This window comes from Camelus ferus, chromosome 4 (genome assembly GCF_009834535.1).
Source record: "Camelus ferus isolate YT-003-E chromosome 4, BCGSAC_Cfer_1.0, whole genome shotgun sequence".
NCBI lineage: Eukaryota > Metazoa > Chordata > Mammalia > Artiodactyla > Camelidae > Camelus > Camelus ferus.
The window spans coordinates 58,327,892-58,346,769 of NC_045699.1; the positions used below are offsets into that span (position 1 = coordinate 58,327,892).

The window sequence follows — 18,878 nt, forward strand, 5'->3', positions numbered from 1 at the left end:
AAGTCAAAGTGTATACACTTCTCTAGATTTTTCTAGGTATTGTCAAGTCACCCTCTAGAACGGTTGTGTGGAATCCTCACCATCCGTGCGTTAAGGTACTTACTTCCCTCCATGGTCCTCAATTCTTGGTATTTTAATTTTTTTAAAGAATTAAGGAGAATATGTGTATTCTAATTTTGCATATAAAAATGTTTCAAAATGTTAATTTTTTTTCTCACCAAAGATCAAAAAGTAAGAGATTGGCAAATTTATGACTTCAGATTATATTAGTGCACTGAGTGTGGAGTCTTTGTAACTGTGGGGATGGGCTGTATGTGGGGATGGTACCAACAGCAAAGAGAGGGAAAGGCTGGGGAGGGTCAGATGAATTGCAGTTGAAAATAACCTTTGCCTTCTTCATGACTGAATGAGCATATATGGCTGATCAAGAAGGTTCTCTCAACACGGCTGCTTGGGATCCTCGTTACCCAGGGGCATTCATTATGTGACCTACGTGGGCGAGCTTCTTTGTAAGAAATGTGCCAGCTTGAATTTGTGTCCCCTTCCCTTACTGCGTATCAGCCCGATAGAACCCAGGCACTGGAAGAAAGAAGGACACTTATTGGTGTTTTAGGCTAAACCCTTTAAAGTGTCCTAGGGTGGGAGACATGTTGGTTTATTTGTTAAAGTTCTCCTTTGTTTTCTGATTTTCCAGTGACCAGCGATGCACTAGCCAGAGAGGTGTGATGCTAACTGGCAGGACTCACTCTTTGGGGACACAGATCTGATTCGAGTTTTAGCTCTATTCTGCAGTGGCTGTGTACTCTTAGGTACTGCTCTCTCCAAGCCTATTTCTTCAAATGTAAAACTGAGAACAGTAACATCTCCCTCTCAAGGTGTTCGTGAAGGTTCAATAACTGCACAAAGGTGAATGTCTAGTCAGGTGGGAGGTATGATTTGTCCAATGCTAGGGCACTGCTCATGAACCTGGAATGTAGCTTACAGAGCACTGGGCATCTAGGGAGGGCGAAGGACCTGGGCTGCGCTGATTACTTCAGGTGGCCAAGGATTGGCTGGGTTACTGAGGTCTCTCAAAATCACATTTCACAGGAAGTGGTTTGCATGGAGAGTAAATAGGAATTACTAATTAGGGATTAGGTCCATCAGTCTAGTTCAGGAGAAGGTGATTTGGTCCTAAAAAAAAAAAAACACTTTTAAGTACTTACAATACCAGGTCATGTGTTTCATTCTTGAGACTTCTCATGGGGGGCACTTAGAGACTTTAAGCCTTGTAGAGTGAAGCCATGGAATATATTAGAGTGTGTGTGTGTGTGGGGGGGCAGTCAGAGAGAGAGGATGAGGATAAAGGCACTTGAGAAGGAATTCATGAGTGAAGGAATGAAACTGAATGGCACCCAGAAGGGAATAGAAGTTTTGTGTTGCAGGAGATGTAAGGTGAGTTGGGGAATAGCAAAAAAAAAAAAAAAAAAAAAAAAAAAAATGAGGTCAGTTATGAAAGCTGGTCAAAGTCTTAAAGTCTTCATTCTTTGGAAGCCATTGAAAGGTGTTATACAGGGGAGCGACGAGATCAGACCCACGCTTCAGCGCTTTACAAAGCTCCCCTTAGCTTCAGTGTGGAGCGTGGACAGAGTGGCCAAACCAGAGGCAGAGATCCGAGTTAGGAGGCTCTTGCAGTAGTTCATGTGAGAGACGGTGGTGGGTGACATGGAGAAGTGTGGTGGGAAGGGGGAAGGCATCCATTTGACCACTATGAACTGGTAAAATTAGCCAGAGTGAGCATGGTTTTCATGTGGAGGGTGAAACAGAGTGATAGTAGCATCCAAGTGTCTGATTTGAGCTCTGGGGGCTTGGTGGGACCATTCCTTGAGACTGGAGCAGTGGAGGAGGTGGAGGTGAAGAGTTTAGAGAGAAGAGAGACTTCAGTCAGGGAGTTCTGGGCTGGAGTCTGATCCTCTGGCTTCTGACAAATGTTGCTGTTGTCTGTGGGCAAATCATGATCTTTCTTTAGCTCTTGCTTCTCCAGTTCTAGGACATGAAGGGACTGTTTAACAGGCGTCTGTAGCCTCGTGATTGTCAACTCTGATTCAGCATGTCTGATGTGTACTCCAGGAATCACTGTTTTAAAAATTTCCCAGCTAAAGTTGCTGTCCAACAGGTTTGGAGACCTGTGGGTCAGGAGATCCATGAGGATTCTTATAGCTCAACCATCTCAATGAACTTTTTCCCTAGTTCTTTGTCCTTCCTGCTGACTCTGCAGATGCAAGCTGGCATCTGGAGTTTGGAGGGGCCTCCACAGTCACCGCCACTGCATGCCAGTAACCACAGCGTGTCTCACTGCCTGCCCCCGCGCCCTTCCCCACCACCGCCCCACACAGGGGGAGGAAGCCAGGATGATTGCCCCTCACACAAATTGAGGCAACTCCTTGCCATGTTTTTTCAGGACATATGGTTAATTTCCTACCAGGGTAATCTGTTATAAATTGCTTCTGTGGTTCATTGGAATGGAAGGTTGGTTATTTTTTTTTCCAACTGTGGTAGTCAATGCAGAAAAAAAAAAAAAACCTCACTTCTTTAAAATCAAAGTTCTGTAGACAGAACATACTGAGAAATTGGGTTTTATTCTTCCAGCTCTACTCACAGGCCACATCCCCTACACTCTCTCTTGGTGTTTTCACTGATCCCACTTCCTGCTGCTGATGAACTCAGCAGATACTGCATGTGGACACATGAGGAAAAATAATCCAGCACATCTGAGAAGTTCACTGGGGCTTGGCCATCAATAGGGAGGCTTTAGGTGTTACTTCTTGCAACTTGCAAACAGTATTAATTGCACGGAGACCTCCAGGCTAGACCAAGAAGGGGATTCCCTTACACCACACATGAGAACTTTTGGCTGGAGCGAGACAGTATGGGTCTTTCCCTCACTGCAAGGCTGTGATCAGTTCTTGGCTCCCAAATCCAAAAGGGATGTGGGAATCTGGTGAGAACGGCAAAGGCCTGGAGTAGAAGACTTACGTACAAAGATGAAAAAATGTGTACCACCTTTTCCAGCCTGGAGATCCCATAGAATGGTTTAATTATAACCTCGCTGTATACAGAGGGTTCTTATTTCTCTGATGATGTAAGCCCACTGCTGGACCCCAATCTGTTCTGAAGCAGAAACCACATCTGATTTATTTCTAATTCTTTCCATGGTGTCTAGCATAACGCTCTGAATGAAACGCTGGCTGAGGAACCTGGTTCATCAGCTGTATTCCCAGGTCTCATTTCAGAGCTTAACTGTGGGGTCATTCAAACCCAGGCTTGAATTCCAGTTACACCAATTACGAACTAACTGTGTGAATGTGGAGAAGACACTAACTGCAACGTGTTGTAACTTTCTTACCTATAAAACGATGTTAAAATACTGACCACGTAGGGCAATTCTGAGGATTAAAACAGAGAGCACGTGTATCTAAGATACCTACTAGAAAGCCTGGTAAATGTATTAAATGTTTCTTGAGTGAAGGACCAAATAAAAGTCTGGAGAGCATTCAGGTAGACTCGAGAAGGCAAGTGAGTGGAGTGACTTGAAGCATCTCTTTGCCTGGGACAGTGCTGACCAGTCGTGCAAACCCATCCCCGATTGAGGGAACAAGGTGACAGCCCTCTGTAGCCTTGGAAGAACCTTAACTCTATGGCTTGTGGCCACTCACTGTTGTGATTGTGCACAAGTTGTGTGTGTGTGTGCCTGCATGCGTGTGATGTCTAGTGATGAATTTTGAGCTTTCTGGAAACTTGGCTGGTATCTAATATCTCTCTGCATTTCCCTCTGCTTAAAAACTATAAACACCCTGGGTTTCAATACATGTAAGTGGAGACCCAGCAGTGATTAGGTGCCTTCTGTAATCTGAGAACAGAAAGAAAAACAAACAAACCAAAATTACTCTCTTCCTTCTATTGCTTACATTCTTGTGGAGAAGTCAGACTTTCTCTTGGAAGCCCTCCCCAACTGTTAAAGTGGAGTCACCATAAATTGGTTTATTTAAAAAGAATAGAACATTGCAGATGAAGGTGATGCTCTTTTTTTTCCTCTGAGATCCCCCTCCCTTTGAGGCGATTTCCAGCACGAATTTTGCAGCCCCTATTTTCTGTGTTTATCATGAAATGTAATAACAGGCAATACATGGAGTTGCTGTTTTTTAAAAAAAAATCCTTTTTACATAATGATTTCATACAAGATACTTTTTGATAATTTGCTTTTCCCCCTCTTTCTACTCAATGTTGTATTCTTGAGATCCATCCATGTCTTTCCACGTAGGTCTAATTAATTCATTTAGTTTTTTTTTTTTATTACAGTGAATTGTATGAATATACCAGTTTCTTTGCCTGCTCCCTATTGAAGGACATGAAGGTTGTTTACAATTTTTCTCCATGACAAATAAACAATGCTACAGAGAGCATCCAGGATGCCCTCGTTCATGTGAGCAGGCATTTCTGTAAAGCACAACGGCTAAGTCACTGAATATGCACATTTTCAATTTTATTATCCTCAGCCAGTTTCTCTCCAAAGTGATTGTACTAATTTACACTCCCACCAGCAGGGTGTGAGAGTTCCGTTTTCTCATGTCTTTACCAGCAGTTGGTGTTGACAGACCCTGTAATGCCTGTCAAGCTGTTTGGTGTGAAATGGTGTTTCGCTCTTGTTTTAATTTGCATTTCCTTTATCACTAGTGAAGGGAATCATCTTTTCCTTAGTTCACTGACCCTTCTGAATTGTCTGCTCCCATCGTTTGCCCACTTTTAAGTTATATTGTTGATTTGTTTAAACTGGCATATAATTTCTCGACCTAGTCAGGATTCTAATTCGTGTTGGTTTTACTCATTATAAATATCTTTTCTAAACCTGTCCTTTTTTTCTTTAGTATGTTTTGCAGAGAACAGTTGAATTTTGGATGTAGTCAGTTTTATCAGTGCTGTCCTGTAAACTACTGATTTGAGAGTTTGCTAAGAAATCTGGTTCTTTTCTCCCATTCAAAAATTATTATTCTAGATTTTCTCCTAATTAAACATTTTCCTCATTTATGGTTCTGTTTAATTATTTTCATGGGAGATGTGAGTTTCAAATGGAAAAATCTTGCCATTTATGTTTTCTTTTTCCTTTCGCTGATTTATAATGCTACCTCTGTCTTATGCCAGCTTCTCACATGTATTTGATTCAAATTCTGTTCCACTGACCGTTCTCCTCCTGTTTCAGTAATACTGTTTTAATTTCAATAGCTTTAAAATGTGAATGTCTTAATAGACACATACTTAAGTGCTACCTCCTTTATTTTTCTTCCAGAATCAGCTTGGTTTATCTTTTGCGTTTGCATACCCAGGTGGATTTTAGAATAAGTGTGCAGAGTTGTAAAGAAAAAAATCTTGTTGAGATTTTATTTGCAATGTCATTGAATATATTAATGATTTGGATCAAATTAATTGCTTTGTGATTTTTAACATCTCCATCCATGGAAATGGTATAGATCTCCATCTATTTTGTCTTCTCTTATGTTTCTTAAGAACATTTTATAATGTTCTGTACAAGGTTTTACACGTATGTGTTTTAAAATTTTATTTATGAACAACTTTGATTATTTTTGCCTTGGTGACTATGCTTACATCACACTCTAACTGATATGTATGCACTTTTGCATGTTAATCAGCCCTTCTGAACTCTCATAGTTGCTCCATTAGTTCATTTACAGCTTTTCTTGGTTTACTATATTGATAATCTTATAATCTGTAAATACGTAATTACAGCTTCCAATTCTCATGCCACCTTTGTTTTTCTTGTTTTGTTGCCCAGTTAGGACATCTGGTTGACTAGTAATGGTGCATTATGGGGCCTGTGCTATTATCTTTTCTTGACTTTAATAGAAATACTTCTAAATTTTATCGTTAAGTTTTATATGTGCAGGTTTTTGGATCGCTACTTATTATTAGATTAAAGACGAAAGTTTCCTGCTGTTGATAATTTTCTAAGAATTGTATCCTAAATAAATGTTGAATTTCATTGCACATTTTATGTATCTACTGAGACATCCGTTTTCTCTTTTAAATTGATCATATGTTGAATAATCATACTTTGATAATTTTTTTTTCTTAGTGACGCATATCTGTCTTTCTGTGATAAATTCTATTTAGGCCATGATGCTTGCTGGTCAGGCTTAGAACAGTACTAGGTTTAACGTGGTAGTATTTTGCTTAAGATTTTTTTAATTCAGATTTTTGCAGCCTATAGTTTTTTTCTTGTACTTAAAATTTTTTGAGGGGGATTTGTGCTAGCGTTACTGTCTTTGTTGACATTCTAATTTTGATCTAGATAACTCTTCTCTACCAAACCCTTCCACCTGCTGTTTTTCTCATCCTTGCTAGAACTTAAAAGCCATATTCTATCTTGGTCTGCACTTTACTTTTATTGCCAAAATGCACACTTTTCCAAATGTAAAATAGTTGTTTTTTGAGGCCCATTAGCTGTGCTATATTTGCTCTCAAAGTAATAAATGGGATTCTTAGGTAGAAAAAAAAAAACAAAAAAAACTGGATGTCCTTCATTTAGTCTGCTCATCTTAGCAATGGCCGATAGTGAAATTCCCAGGTAAATCAAGGAAGTCTATCAACCACGTCCACAAATCACTTTATTAATAATAATTAAATTAGTGGCTTCCTGCATGCTCGACACTGTGCTAAGCACTTTGTATACACAATATTACATAAAATTTTCAAAAATCATATGAGACAGGTAGTGCTATTCTCAGTTTAGAGATAAGAAAACTGGAGTTTATGGGGCTAAAATAACCTACTTAAGTGTGCATAGGTGTTAAATGGCGATTTTCATCCTGTCCTGTCTGATGCCAAGTCACGTACTCTCGACCATTTTGCTACACTGTGTCTTCACCAAGGTTTGGAGACCCTAATGCCATCCATGATAATTCCATGCCGGCACATAACAGAGTTTAGCCCCACACTGTCTCCTGGTTCACACACTCCTTATATCTTAGCTCTCTGGTTAACAGATAAGAGTTCTGTTTCGGAGCATAGACATTGGTTTGTCTTCTTTTGTCTTATGCATGTCTCATTTTCCTTGATTTCTTCTTACACTCCATCAAAGAAATACCTACTCTTGCTCTGACATCTTCTTTCTTCTATCCTCATGACCTTATGTTCAGTTTCCTCATTTCTAGTTATTTTTATTAATGCTTATTGATTTTTCTTTACTTTTATACTACAGAGGTTAAAAAAGAAGAGAAGATGTCCTACATCGGACTCTTGTGCCTCCGAGGCAGGAACCTGCTGTTGGATTCTCGGATGCCCTGGAGTCCTGGTTGGTGGCTGAAGCTGAGAGAAGGTCGGCACTCTCACGAACTAACTCGGATACTGCCTGACTCTGGGCCTCTCTGACAGGCAACGTGCCTCAACTTTGTCGAAGGTAAGGGTTTCTTTGACTAGCCAGGCACAAGACAGAACATGAAGACTGAGCTGCTTGCCCTGTGGTGAATGTTTTCCTGTTATTGTAACCTACTTGCTGTCAGCTCTCTTCCTTTATGATGTTTAATTGAAATCGCAGCTTAATGAGGTCTGGCCAGTCTCTTTCCTTTGGCTGAAGACTTGATGTTACTGCCAATATATCTGTGTGAGAAGAACAGTTTCTAGAGACATGGAAAACTTCATTGTCTATTAAAGGCCACTAGAAATGAATTGCTAACATGATGCATTCCTCCCCTCCCCTTACATTTTAACAGATTAATTTGCCACTAAACCGGCGTTTCCCTCAAAAATGATGATTTTTATTTGATAGTCTTGGAATATTCCTGGAACTCAAGTCCAGCCAATGAATCTAGGTTTTTTGTTGGCTGAAGTTCAGGATCTATGATCTCACCTAAACTGGCTCCTGGGAATATGGTTGAAAATTTTAAATTTTGTGCTTTTACATTTTCCCTTTCTTTTTAGCCCAGTTCAGATGCCATATCCCTACAGATTTTTCCTTAATTCCCAAATGACAATAATACGTCCATCATCTGGACATCTAGAGAGCTTGTATTTAAATCCTGTCATTTGGCCCCGTGCAGTGAGATGCAGTGTGGCACAGGAGAGGATATGTGTATTGGAGCAGGGCAGGAATGTGTTTGCATCTTGGGACGAGTATTTACCAGCTGGGTGCTTGTGACTTCTCAATATTCCATTCTCTGTCAAATGATAATATTCAAAATAGTAATGATGATAATGACACCTGTCTTACCTGGTTGTTGGGAGAATTCAATGAGGTCACACATAGATTAGACTCGGTGCACAGGAGAGACAATTCGTAACTATGATTTCCAATTTCTGTATCTCCACCCTCACTAGCACATGTAAATAACTTCATTTGTAGAAATAACAAGTCTGTCCTTCCTTAACACTAACCAGGCAAACTAAAAGCTTTTCATCAGGGGACTATGTCTCATCAACTGGCATGCCCTTTTTTTGTCACTTAGTCAACCTTGTAGGCTTTATTTTAGATATCCTCATAAAAGTATTTTTTTGTTTCATGTGAGGACTTAATTCTTGAAAGTTACGTAGTGTTTTTTTTTTTTTTTAATTAAATCTTCCTTTCCAGCCACCTGGGAAATGCACCATTAAAGTGAGTCATGTGGTTTATCCTTTCGTAGAGTTGACTTTTGGAAAGTGAATAATCCCTTGTGATTTAAAATGCTTATATTCAGATACCAATGCTCCTTAGAGAGGTGCCTAATCCATGTGTATCAACTACTCTGTACAATCTTCTATTTCTGAGAAAGAATTGCCACTGAAGCCAGGGATGGGTCTACATGAATGATATTCTTCTATTGTGTGGAATTTGTCTTTACTTTTTAATGAACTAATGTAGAAGTGGGTTGGAATATATTTAGATTCTCCATAGCACAGACTTGTAAGACCTTATTTTTAGGAAAAGAGTTAAGAGCCAAGGGGAAGTGAGAAGGAAACTGATATTTATTGAACATCTACATGCTAAGCATTGATAAGCATTTTCACCAGCATAGCACAGTTATTCCTCATCATGTTATGAACAGCACTGTTCCCATTTTATTGGTCAGAAAAATAGGCAAAGTAATTTATGCAAGCATCAGAAGCTGAGATTTGAAATCAAGTCTGCCTGATGCCAAATCCCTTACTAAATCCAGTAATGTATTCCTTCTTGAGTATAATATACTGAGTTTAGGCAGGAAGTGAAAAATCTAAGATTTGTGTGGTATTTACCTTATTTGGTGGGCACTTAAAAAATACCTTATTGTGCATTATGCTGGAGCCTCATTTTTATTTGGGTATGCAACATGGACCTAAACCTGGAGGCTAGTTCCAGTGAGGTTTTCAAAGAGTTAATATGTTCCCCTTTTTTTGTAGAAGATGAAACGTGGACTGCTTCTAGCAGCCACAAAGCTGAGTATTTATTAAATACACTTATTTCACTTTCATCTATCTGGCCAATGTTCCCAACCATAATCTAATTTCCTCTAAAATTTTCCATGGAGCAGGATGGTGGCTCCAAATCTTGAAATGCTAAAGAAATCATTTAATGACCTGTGGTGAGTTGCTATGAACTCATTCCAGAACTGCTAATAAGTACTTGGAGCAGACTCATGGGTACACTCCAAGTCTCTCCAAAATCACCCTTCTAGCTGCAATCAGGGACTTTCTGGGGGTATTTGGAAGTTCTAGATGACTCTTAGTTCAGTTTGAGATATGGTGCTACTAAGGCCAATGATTTGAGCCCTCTGTCCCCTTCTAGTGCTCATACACTACACCTTTCACTTTGGACAGCCATTTAGCACATAAATGGTATAGGTTGTAAACAGCCAAAAGCAAAAGAAAACAAAAAACAGCAGAGATGGCTTATTGTGGACGTTAACTCTGTTCATTCATTTAACCTTTATCTGCTAAGCGCACATTTGGTACTGAACTCTAGGGGTACATGGCCAACTTGGACAAGGACTGTTACTGAGTGAGTCACAGACTACAGGGGATACTTACACAGGTAGTTACGTAATGTTATGATGCATACCATGCTAAAGGTAGGTATAGCTAATATCTGTAAGAGTAACAGAGGAAGGTTGTTGATTAATAGCAAATGGAGTTTATTAAGTATCATAATAATGAGAATTATTACTAATGGTGATTGTAACTATTATCATCAATCTCTTAGTGCTAAACCCACTGCTAATGCCTGTACTTGAATTATTCTATTCAACCCAACAACCTTGAGATACTGGTGATGGTGATAGTGGTGATAAGGAATACAACATTACACACTATTTTCAAGACGCTGTGTTGGATCTTTAAAGATATTATTTTATTGGATCATGACAGCAACTCTCTGTTTTTTCCCCCATTATTTGGGGTAATAAAAACTCTCTGAGGTATTATTATCACCATTTTGGAGGGAAACAATCTGATGCTAGAGTTTCTATAAATCTCCTAAGAGTATTCAATGATGATGAAGAAGTTTCAAAACCTGGGCTAACTGATTCCACAGTTTATACCCCCAAGTACATTAAGCCAAACTGCCTTTGGAAAAGGTAAACATTGAAGGGTATTCTGTAGGTAGAGAAAGAAAAGGGAACTTTCCAGGAAGAGGAAATGATATGAAAAAAAAGCATACTGGTATTTTTAATAACATGTTAGAGAGGCCACTTTGTGAGAATGTTTGGTGCAAGAAAGAAAACAGTAGGAGATAAAGTCCAAATTATGGTTTAGTATCAAATTGCAAAGAGGGTATTCTTTGCGTTTTGGCTAATAGGCTTGTGAGCCAAGGATAGGTTTTTAAGCAAGGGAGAAAACAATTTCAAATCTGTGGTTTTAAAGAAAAAGCAGATGCAACGAAAATAAATAAAACTTCTTGGTATGACTGGGAAACCCAAACTCTGATAGGATTGTTCAGAGTTTTTGAAAATTCAATTTAAAAAGAATTGTCCTCCAACTCTGAAAATCCCACCGGATTCATAAGTACAGGCAGGTAGCTCCTGTTACGCAACGGATTCTGGGATTCTTTATCTCTGTGCTTTGGATTAGTTTCCAAGTTGGTTAATACTGACAGATAGCGTCCACAGGTCATACAACATACTCTACTGAGTGGTGTTGACATGAAATTGATGAAGATTGGTTGAAGAAATTAGTCTTTGACAAAGGTCTAAGTAGAAAATAGAGCCCTTGAACCCTAGGTCAAACCATACCGCCCCCTTCCATGGATGAGACTATAGTGAAATAACATGAAACTTCTCTCTCTGGAATGGTGCCTTTGGAACATTCTGAATTTATTATTTCATTCTTGTATACTTAGCTTTATTATTTTTTATTTCAACTCTGCATTTTCGACTTTCAAAAGAGTTACCCGATGCTGAGAAACTCATCTAATGGTATTTTCAACCTGTAAAGAAGGGCCTCCTGAGGTTGGCTTCTTCTGAATAAAGAGATGAAAGATCAACCATCCTTCTTTCTTTGCTCTTTCTCTTCCTTGCTTCCTCCTCTTTCCCCTTCTAGTCTTTCTTCCTTTCCCTTCCTTTCTTTCCTTCTTTCCTTCCTTTTTTCATTTTTCCTATCTTTCCTTCCGTTATCCTTTCTCTTCCTCCTTTGATCTCCTTTCATCTTTATTCCTTTTCCCATCTGTGATATCATTCCCTTTTTCATCTTGGTTTCCCTAACTCATGTGTTGATCACCAAAAGTGCGCCTGTCTGCTGGGAACTGGGAATACAGAAAAGAGCAAAATACAGTCCCTGCCTACCTGGTGCTCATAGTCCAATGAGAAAGAGAAATAAGTAAATATGCAATTATAGTACAACGTGGTAGATGCTGTGAGAAAAATGTGCATTTTGGAATTAAAGTGTTCCCCCCTTATCCACAGTTTTGCTTTCTATGGTTTCAGTTACCCATGGTCAACCACAGCCTGAAAATATTAAATGAAAAATTCCAGAAATAAATAATTCATAATTTAAAATTGCACACCATTCTGAGTATTGTGATGAAATCTCCCCTCTCACTTTGTCCTCCCTGGGACATGGGTCATCCCTTTGTCCAGTATATCCAGCCTGCTAGTCACTTATTAGCCCTCTTGGTTATCAGGTTGACTGTCACAGTACCACAGTGCTTGTGTTTGAGTTACCTCTATTTTACTTATTTATGGCCCCAAAGCACAAGAGTAGTGATGCTGGCAGTCTAGATACGCCAAAGAGAAGCTGTAAAGTGCTTACTTTCGGTGAGAAAGTAAAAGTTCTCAACTTAATAAGGAAAGAAAAACATCATACGCTGAGGCTGCTCAGATCTACGTAAGAACACGTCTTCTGTCTGTGAAATTGTGAAGAAGAAAAAGGAAATTCATGCTGGTTTTGCTGTAGCACCTCAAACTGCCAGAGTTACTGTCACAGTGCATGACAAGTGCTTAGTTAACATGGAGAAGGCATTGAGTTTCTACAATAAAGTATTTTGAAAGAGAGCAAGAGACTACATTCACAAAACTTTTATTACAGTATATTATATATATATATATAATATATAATTGTTCTATTTTATTATTATTTATTATTAACCTCTTATTGTGCCTTGTTTATAAACTAAACTTTATCGTGGATATGTATCTATAGGGAAAAACATAGTATTTATAGGGTTTGGTACTATTTGTGTTTTCAGACATCCACAGAGGGTCTTGGAACATATTTCCCCATGGAAGAGCAGGGACTGTGCAAAGGTGGGACACATGGTCCCAGTTCAAAGTCTGTGAAGTCTTCCTGGAAGTGGTGCCCGGAAATGAGTTTTAAGGTAATATTTGTACCCAGGGAATCACTAAGGCAAAAATGTGACAGGCTGGAACAGTGGGATGCATGGGGGTCTGTGAGAGCTTTAGAGAGGCATAAATGAATGGCGCTTGTGGAAGATCTGGGCAGAGCAGATCCTTGTTTCCTATGAAGTTGAAGTCTTTTCCAGGTTTCTTCTTGAGAGTGTTACCATTTCCAAGTCATGCTTGTGCCTCCAAATTGCTGTTGACTGTGGCTTGCAGAACTAGATGCTCTCAGTGGCCACTGTGACAGGGTGGCCTGGTGTTGGCTACCCACTGCATTTTAGTGTAGAACAAAAGCAGACCACAACTTAAACAGACCCAGACTCAAAGAGAAAGCAAATTCTATGTTCAGAGCTTTTGCGACAAAACCGTTCTCTGGGTTTTACGTATATAGTCTCTCTTAATCTTCAGTGAACTCCTTCGTGGAAGGAAATGACTAAAATCAATTAACTGGGCTGCACAGAAATCTGGTTGTTGGCCTAAAGAAACAGTTTCTGATTGGTTCTGGCCTTATTCTTAACTGGTAGGGTCGTTTCTGGTTCCAATTTGTGTGTGAGTAGAGATTTACCCACACCAAGTAGGGTATCTGAGAATTCAACTCAAATCTGAAATGATCTACCCAAAGATAGCAACAGATTCCACAGGGAAAGGGCTCAGTCTGCAAGAGTGCCCTCCACTTCCGACGCCAGCCGCAAGCACAGGTTGTACTTCTGACCTGCCCGCTGCAGATGGGAGGTTCCGACGATTCCCTTCAACTTGGAATGCAAATCCAGCTTGCTACCTGTACCTCTGACCAAATGGCTGTAAATCAGAGGTTGCCATGATCTCTTCCTTGGGTTCAATTTTCTTGCTAGAATGGTTTATTTACTAGATTACTGATTTTTTACAAAGAGGATACAAGTCAACAGTCAGATGAACAGATACTTAGAGCGAGGTCTTGAACAAAGGAGCTCTATCTTCACGGAATTTGGAACCTGGCATGGTGGGCTGTGGAAACATTCTGGTTCCTCAGCCTGGAAGCTCTCCAAACCCCCTTCCTTTTGGGTTTTTATGGAGGCTTCATTACATAGGCATGATTGATTAACTTACTGGCCATGGCGATTTATTCAACCTCCAGCCCTCTCTCCTCTCCCTGGAAATTGGGGTGGGACTGAAAGTTCCGACCCTCTATTCTTGGTTAGTTCCCCACAGTAACCAACCCCCATCTTTAAAAAGGTGCTTTCCAAAAAGTCATCTTCATTATTATAAACCCAGTTGTGGTAGAAAGGAGCTTGTTATGAATAACAAGACACCCATTTTGCCTTTCACCCCTGAAGTGTTTTCAGGAACTGAGGACAAGAGACTAAATATTATGACAAAAGATGCTCCCAGTGCTCTTATAGCTCAGGAAATTTCAAGGGTTTTGGGAGCTTGGAGCCAGGAGCTGTGAATAAAGACCAAATACATATGAGAAATCTATTTTTGTCATTTGAATAACCCAATATGTATGTTTCTTATAAATCACAGTGTCACATGGAGCACTGCATAGGTGAGGACAGTTCTAAACATGACTACATTAAGCAGTTGTCTGTGATGTAGGGGTTGCTTAAGGCAGCTACAGGAAAACATGGGACGGTAAAGATGTTGTGGTCTACTTAGAAGACCTGAGAGCTGTTGTCTTCACTCACTCTTTGGATGGGCTGGCAGACAAGTCTCCCTTAGCACCTGCACACCTTGAGGTTTATCTGGTACAAGCTGAATGCAGAAATCTAAACTAGACTCTGAGGCTTAAGACAAAGCACTTTATTATTCCCCTTGTTCATACTACCTCATGTTTTTTGGTTGAAATGACACATATATCAAAACATGAGATCCTAGGAGGCGTGTTTAAGTTGCTTACAGAGAAGGGTCCTGAGAATCAGAGGGAGAAAAGGGAGAATCATGGGCTCTAAGACCAGGTGTCGCCTGGCTCAAGTTCTGGATCCTTGCAGTTGGAATACTCTGAATGGTGGCTTCTGGATGTGGACTGGGACCAGGGCTGAAGGCTGAGGGGCTGAATATTATGGAGAAAGGAGTTAGGAGAACAGTGTTAATGGGCTATAAATCACAGTCCTGAGTATAATCCAAAATACAGCATTCAGAAATAAACAGCATAAAACAAAAGACAATCCAACTACAGCATCCGTCTGAAGGGCATTGGAAGAGATTTGAGTCCAGTTATGAATCGATGGGACAGAAACTCTGGCCCAGAGCAAGAAGATGTAGAAAAGAGGACGGGAAAGAGAGAGAAAAAAATTTCGTGAGTTTTGGGAATGAACCACAGGGGATTTTCATAAGGACACTGACAGTTTACAGAATACTCCAGGCTGTGTAAATTTACATGTCCATGAACTTCTCTGAGCCTCAAATTCTTCTTCTGTAAAATGTGGGTCAAAATACTGCCTTCCAGGATGGCTCTAAGTAATATGTGTGTATTTGGAAAGGGGAATTGTAAATTTACTCAACCAAATATGTGCAAGACCTGTGTACTAAAATTACAGAACATTTTACATAAAAAGACACAAGTAAATGGAAAGGTGTACCATGTTATTGGATCATATATTTTAATACGATGTCAATTCTCTTCAAATTGATTAATAGGTTCAATTCAGTAGCAATCAATTTCCAGCATGGTTTTTAAAATAGAATTTTACATAAAATATCTAAAATTCATAAAGAAATGGAAAGCCTAGAATAACCTAAGTGATTCTGGAAAAGAGCAATGGTGATAGACTTACCCTGCCTGGTTTCAATACCTACTATCAAATATAGTACAGTGGACTATTGACATAAAAGGAGGCATAGGCATCAGTGGAACAGAACTGAGGCCCCAAATAAACTCCTTTGTAGATATCAATTGCTTTTTGAAAAAGGTGCCAAGGTAATTAATGGGAGAATGAGCAGACTTCCAACAAATGATGCTAGATCAAATGGATATCATATAGAAAATAATAAATTAACCTCCCATCTTAAGAATTATACAAAAAACAACTAGAAGTGGACCATAGACTTAAATGTAATAGCGCAAAGTGAAGAATATATAGGAGTAAAATCTTTGCTATCTGGTATAGGAAAATCTTTCTTAGGACACAAGAAGTATGAACTACTAAAGGAAAAATAATAAATTATACTTCATCTAGTTTAAACGTCTCTGCTCTTCAAAAGATGCTGTTAATAAAATGGGAAAGCAAACTTGAGATTAGAAGAAAATATTTGCAGTATGTGCCTCTAACAAATTGCCTTTGTCTAGAATATATTGATACAACTGAAAGCTAAAAAAAAAACCAGCTAAATAAAAATAGGCAAATAATTTAACATACGCTTCACAAATGAAGACACGAATGGCCAATAAGCCTGTGGCAATAAGCTTAACGTCATGAGTCATCAGGCAAATACAGACATAAGCTACAAAGAGATACCACTGTACAACCATTACAATGACCATAGTTAAAAGGATTGACATTAAGTTTTGGTAGGAAGTGCATCAGCTAGAATCTCAAATGTTGCTAGTGGGAATGCATAATATGTTGGAAAACTGTGTGGCAGTTTCTTATAAAGTTAAACATGCGTTTACCATGTGATCCCTCAATCCCACTCTTAGGTGTTTACCCTAGAGAAATGGAAACATGTCCACACACGGATTTGTACTTGGATGTTCATAACAGCTTTCTTCCTAATAGCCCCAAATGGGAAATGAGCTAAATATCATTCGTTGGTGAATGGATAAACAATTTGTGGTCTATGCATATGATGAAATACTAGTCTGCAATAAAAATGAATGAACTGATGTACACATCATAAACACAGCTTAAAAACATTATGCAAATGGAAGTAAACCAGACACCAAAGATTACTTTCCATATGATTCAAATTTTGTAAAATTTTAGAAAAGGCAAAATTATGATGATAGAAACAGATAAGTGATTGCCAGGGGCTTCAAGGGAGGGGAAGGGATTTACTGCAGAGGGGCACAAGGGAAATTTCTGCAGCGATAGAAATTGTCTATACTATAATTGTAGTGTTAGTTATAGAACTATACACATTTATCAAGACTCACTGAAATTCACTTAATATCAGTGAATTTTATTGTATATAAATTATAATTCAATAAAACCGCCTTTTAAAAGAACAGCCATACTCTCGTTGAGTAATACATGTGTGTATGTCACTGCACAACTAGCAGAAAACAAAGTTATAGTTTAAAAATACACCATTCATTGAACAGTTATTGAATGATCACTTATTAGGTGCCAAAGGCTGGGCTACGTGTTCAAGACAAAATTATAAACTAGACACTGGGTGATAATACAGGTTCGTAAACAGAAAATTTAAAATAGAGTGTAACTGACACGAAGGAGAGAATCACAGGATGCTGCAGGTACACAGAGGAGGGGTACCCAAGCCAGCCCTGGGGTTACAAAAGACTTCCTATTAAAGAGAATATCGGAGTGCAAATATGATGGAAGAATGTTAAGTTAAGCAAATGGGGGCGTGTGGGCAATGACCCAAAGGGAGGGTAACATGCAGCTGAGACTTGGAGTAAGAGAGCAGGTGGTGACCTGTGAGTGAAATGGAAACTAGAGGTAAGCAGGCATATTCAAGATACAGCTGAGAAAGAGAATTCGTAGAATTCAATCATTCCTATGTATGGGAGCTGAGGCAAAACAAGAGGACAAGGGTGTTGTCACCCTTTCTAGCTTGAGAAACTGGGCAAATGATGGCACTACTCACTGAAAGTGAAATGCAGGAACAAAAGGAACGGGTTTAGTGCAGCGGGTGTGTTTTACGAGTGTTGAATACAAAGTGCCTGTGAGACATCCCGGTGCAATCTGTGGAAGGTCATTGAACAGAAAAGCTGGAGCCCAGAAAAGTGACCAGAAATAGAAATGCAGGTTTAGGGGGTACGAACATGTCACAAGAGAGGATGAGACCAAACACGGGGGATGGAAACAGGAAACAAGATGGGCCAAGACAGGGACAGGAAGGGACAGACAGACGGCTGGAGGATTAAATAGAATCCCTTGTCCCAGAAGTCAAGGAAAGAGAATGCTTTGAGTGATCAATGCTATTAAATTACAGAAAAGTCAAGTGAGATGGAAGGTGAAAATTGCACATGAATCTGGAAGAAGTTGATTTTTTCAAGTGTAGCTTCAGTGTTGTGAAGGTGGGGATGCCAGACACAGAGGTCTGAGGAGTGAGTGGGAGGTGATTAAATGGAAATATTTGATACACTTTAGAGAAATTTCTCCAGTGACAGAGAAGAGAGAGTATGTGGAGTCTGGAGGAGGACCTGGGGACTGGACGCAGTGTGTTGTCCACACGCTCACGGGATGCGGCCAGTAGAGAGGGAGAGATGGATGGAGTAACATCCCTGAGAAGGCAGGAATCAACAGGGTCCAGTTTTCAGTAAGATAAAGGACGCTTCTTCCAGGCCACCAAGAAAGGTTGAGAAAGGGATGAGTGAAGATGCAACTATGTAAATTTTATGGCAGGAAGTGGAAGGAATTTTGACTGATGTCCTCTGTTTTTCTGTGGGAGGCAAAGTCACATGGAAACTGAGGTCACATGTTTTAGAGAAGAGGAGACAGTTTGAAACAGCTGCCTCAGAGAAGGGGGAAGCACTGCCCATAGGAACACAGTGGGACTCCTAGGCATCTCTGAAGACTCAGTGAAGGTTGGAGACCATGAAATAAGACTCTTACCAATTCTGAAAGATTTTTCCCCCAAATTACCCAGCAACCCAAGTGCAAGCGGAGGTCATTCAAGAATAACCTCCACCTGAGTGTTGTGCAGCTGGTGTGGGTCAGGCCTGTGAAGAGTTTCAGGGCTTAACATGATGTAAATAGAATAAATGGAGGCATTCTGGTGATGAGAGCCCTTTCAGACAGATGCGTGAGCAGACAGTCCGTGGTGGAGGCAGTGAGAACTCTGCTGCATTCTTCACCCATGTTGGTGGCTGTGTCTCAGTTGGAGCAATTAGTGAAATAATTAAAGCTCTGGAATCAGCCGTATCTCGGTTGGGACCAATTTCTG

The 18,878-nt window shown here is 39.7% G+C and overlaps 1 long non-coding RNA gene across 4 annotated transcripts in view; it reads left to right on the top strand.

Moving 5' to 3' along the window:
• Positions 1-18,878, top strand: part of LOC116663237 — a 303,510-nt gene that overhangs the window by 164,657 nt on the left and 119,975 nt on the right. For all 4 annotated transcript variants that reach the window (XR_004319442.1, XR_004319440.1, XR_004319443.1 and 1 more), the window contains 2 exons: positions 7,253-7,450; positions 12,680-12,808. This is a non-coding gene — a long non-coding RNA (uncharacterized LOC116663237). The remainder of the gene's footprint in view (positions 1-7,252; positions 7,451-12,679; positions 12,809-18,878) is intronic.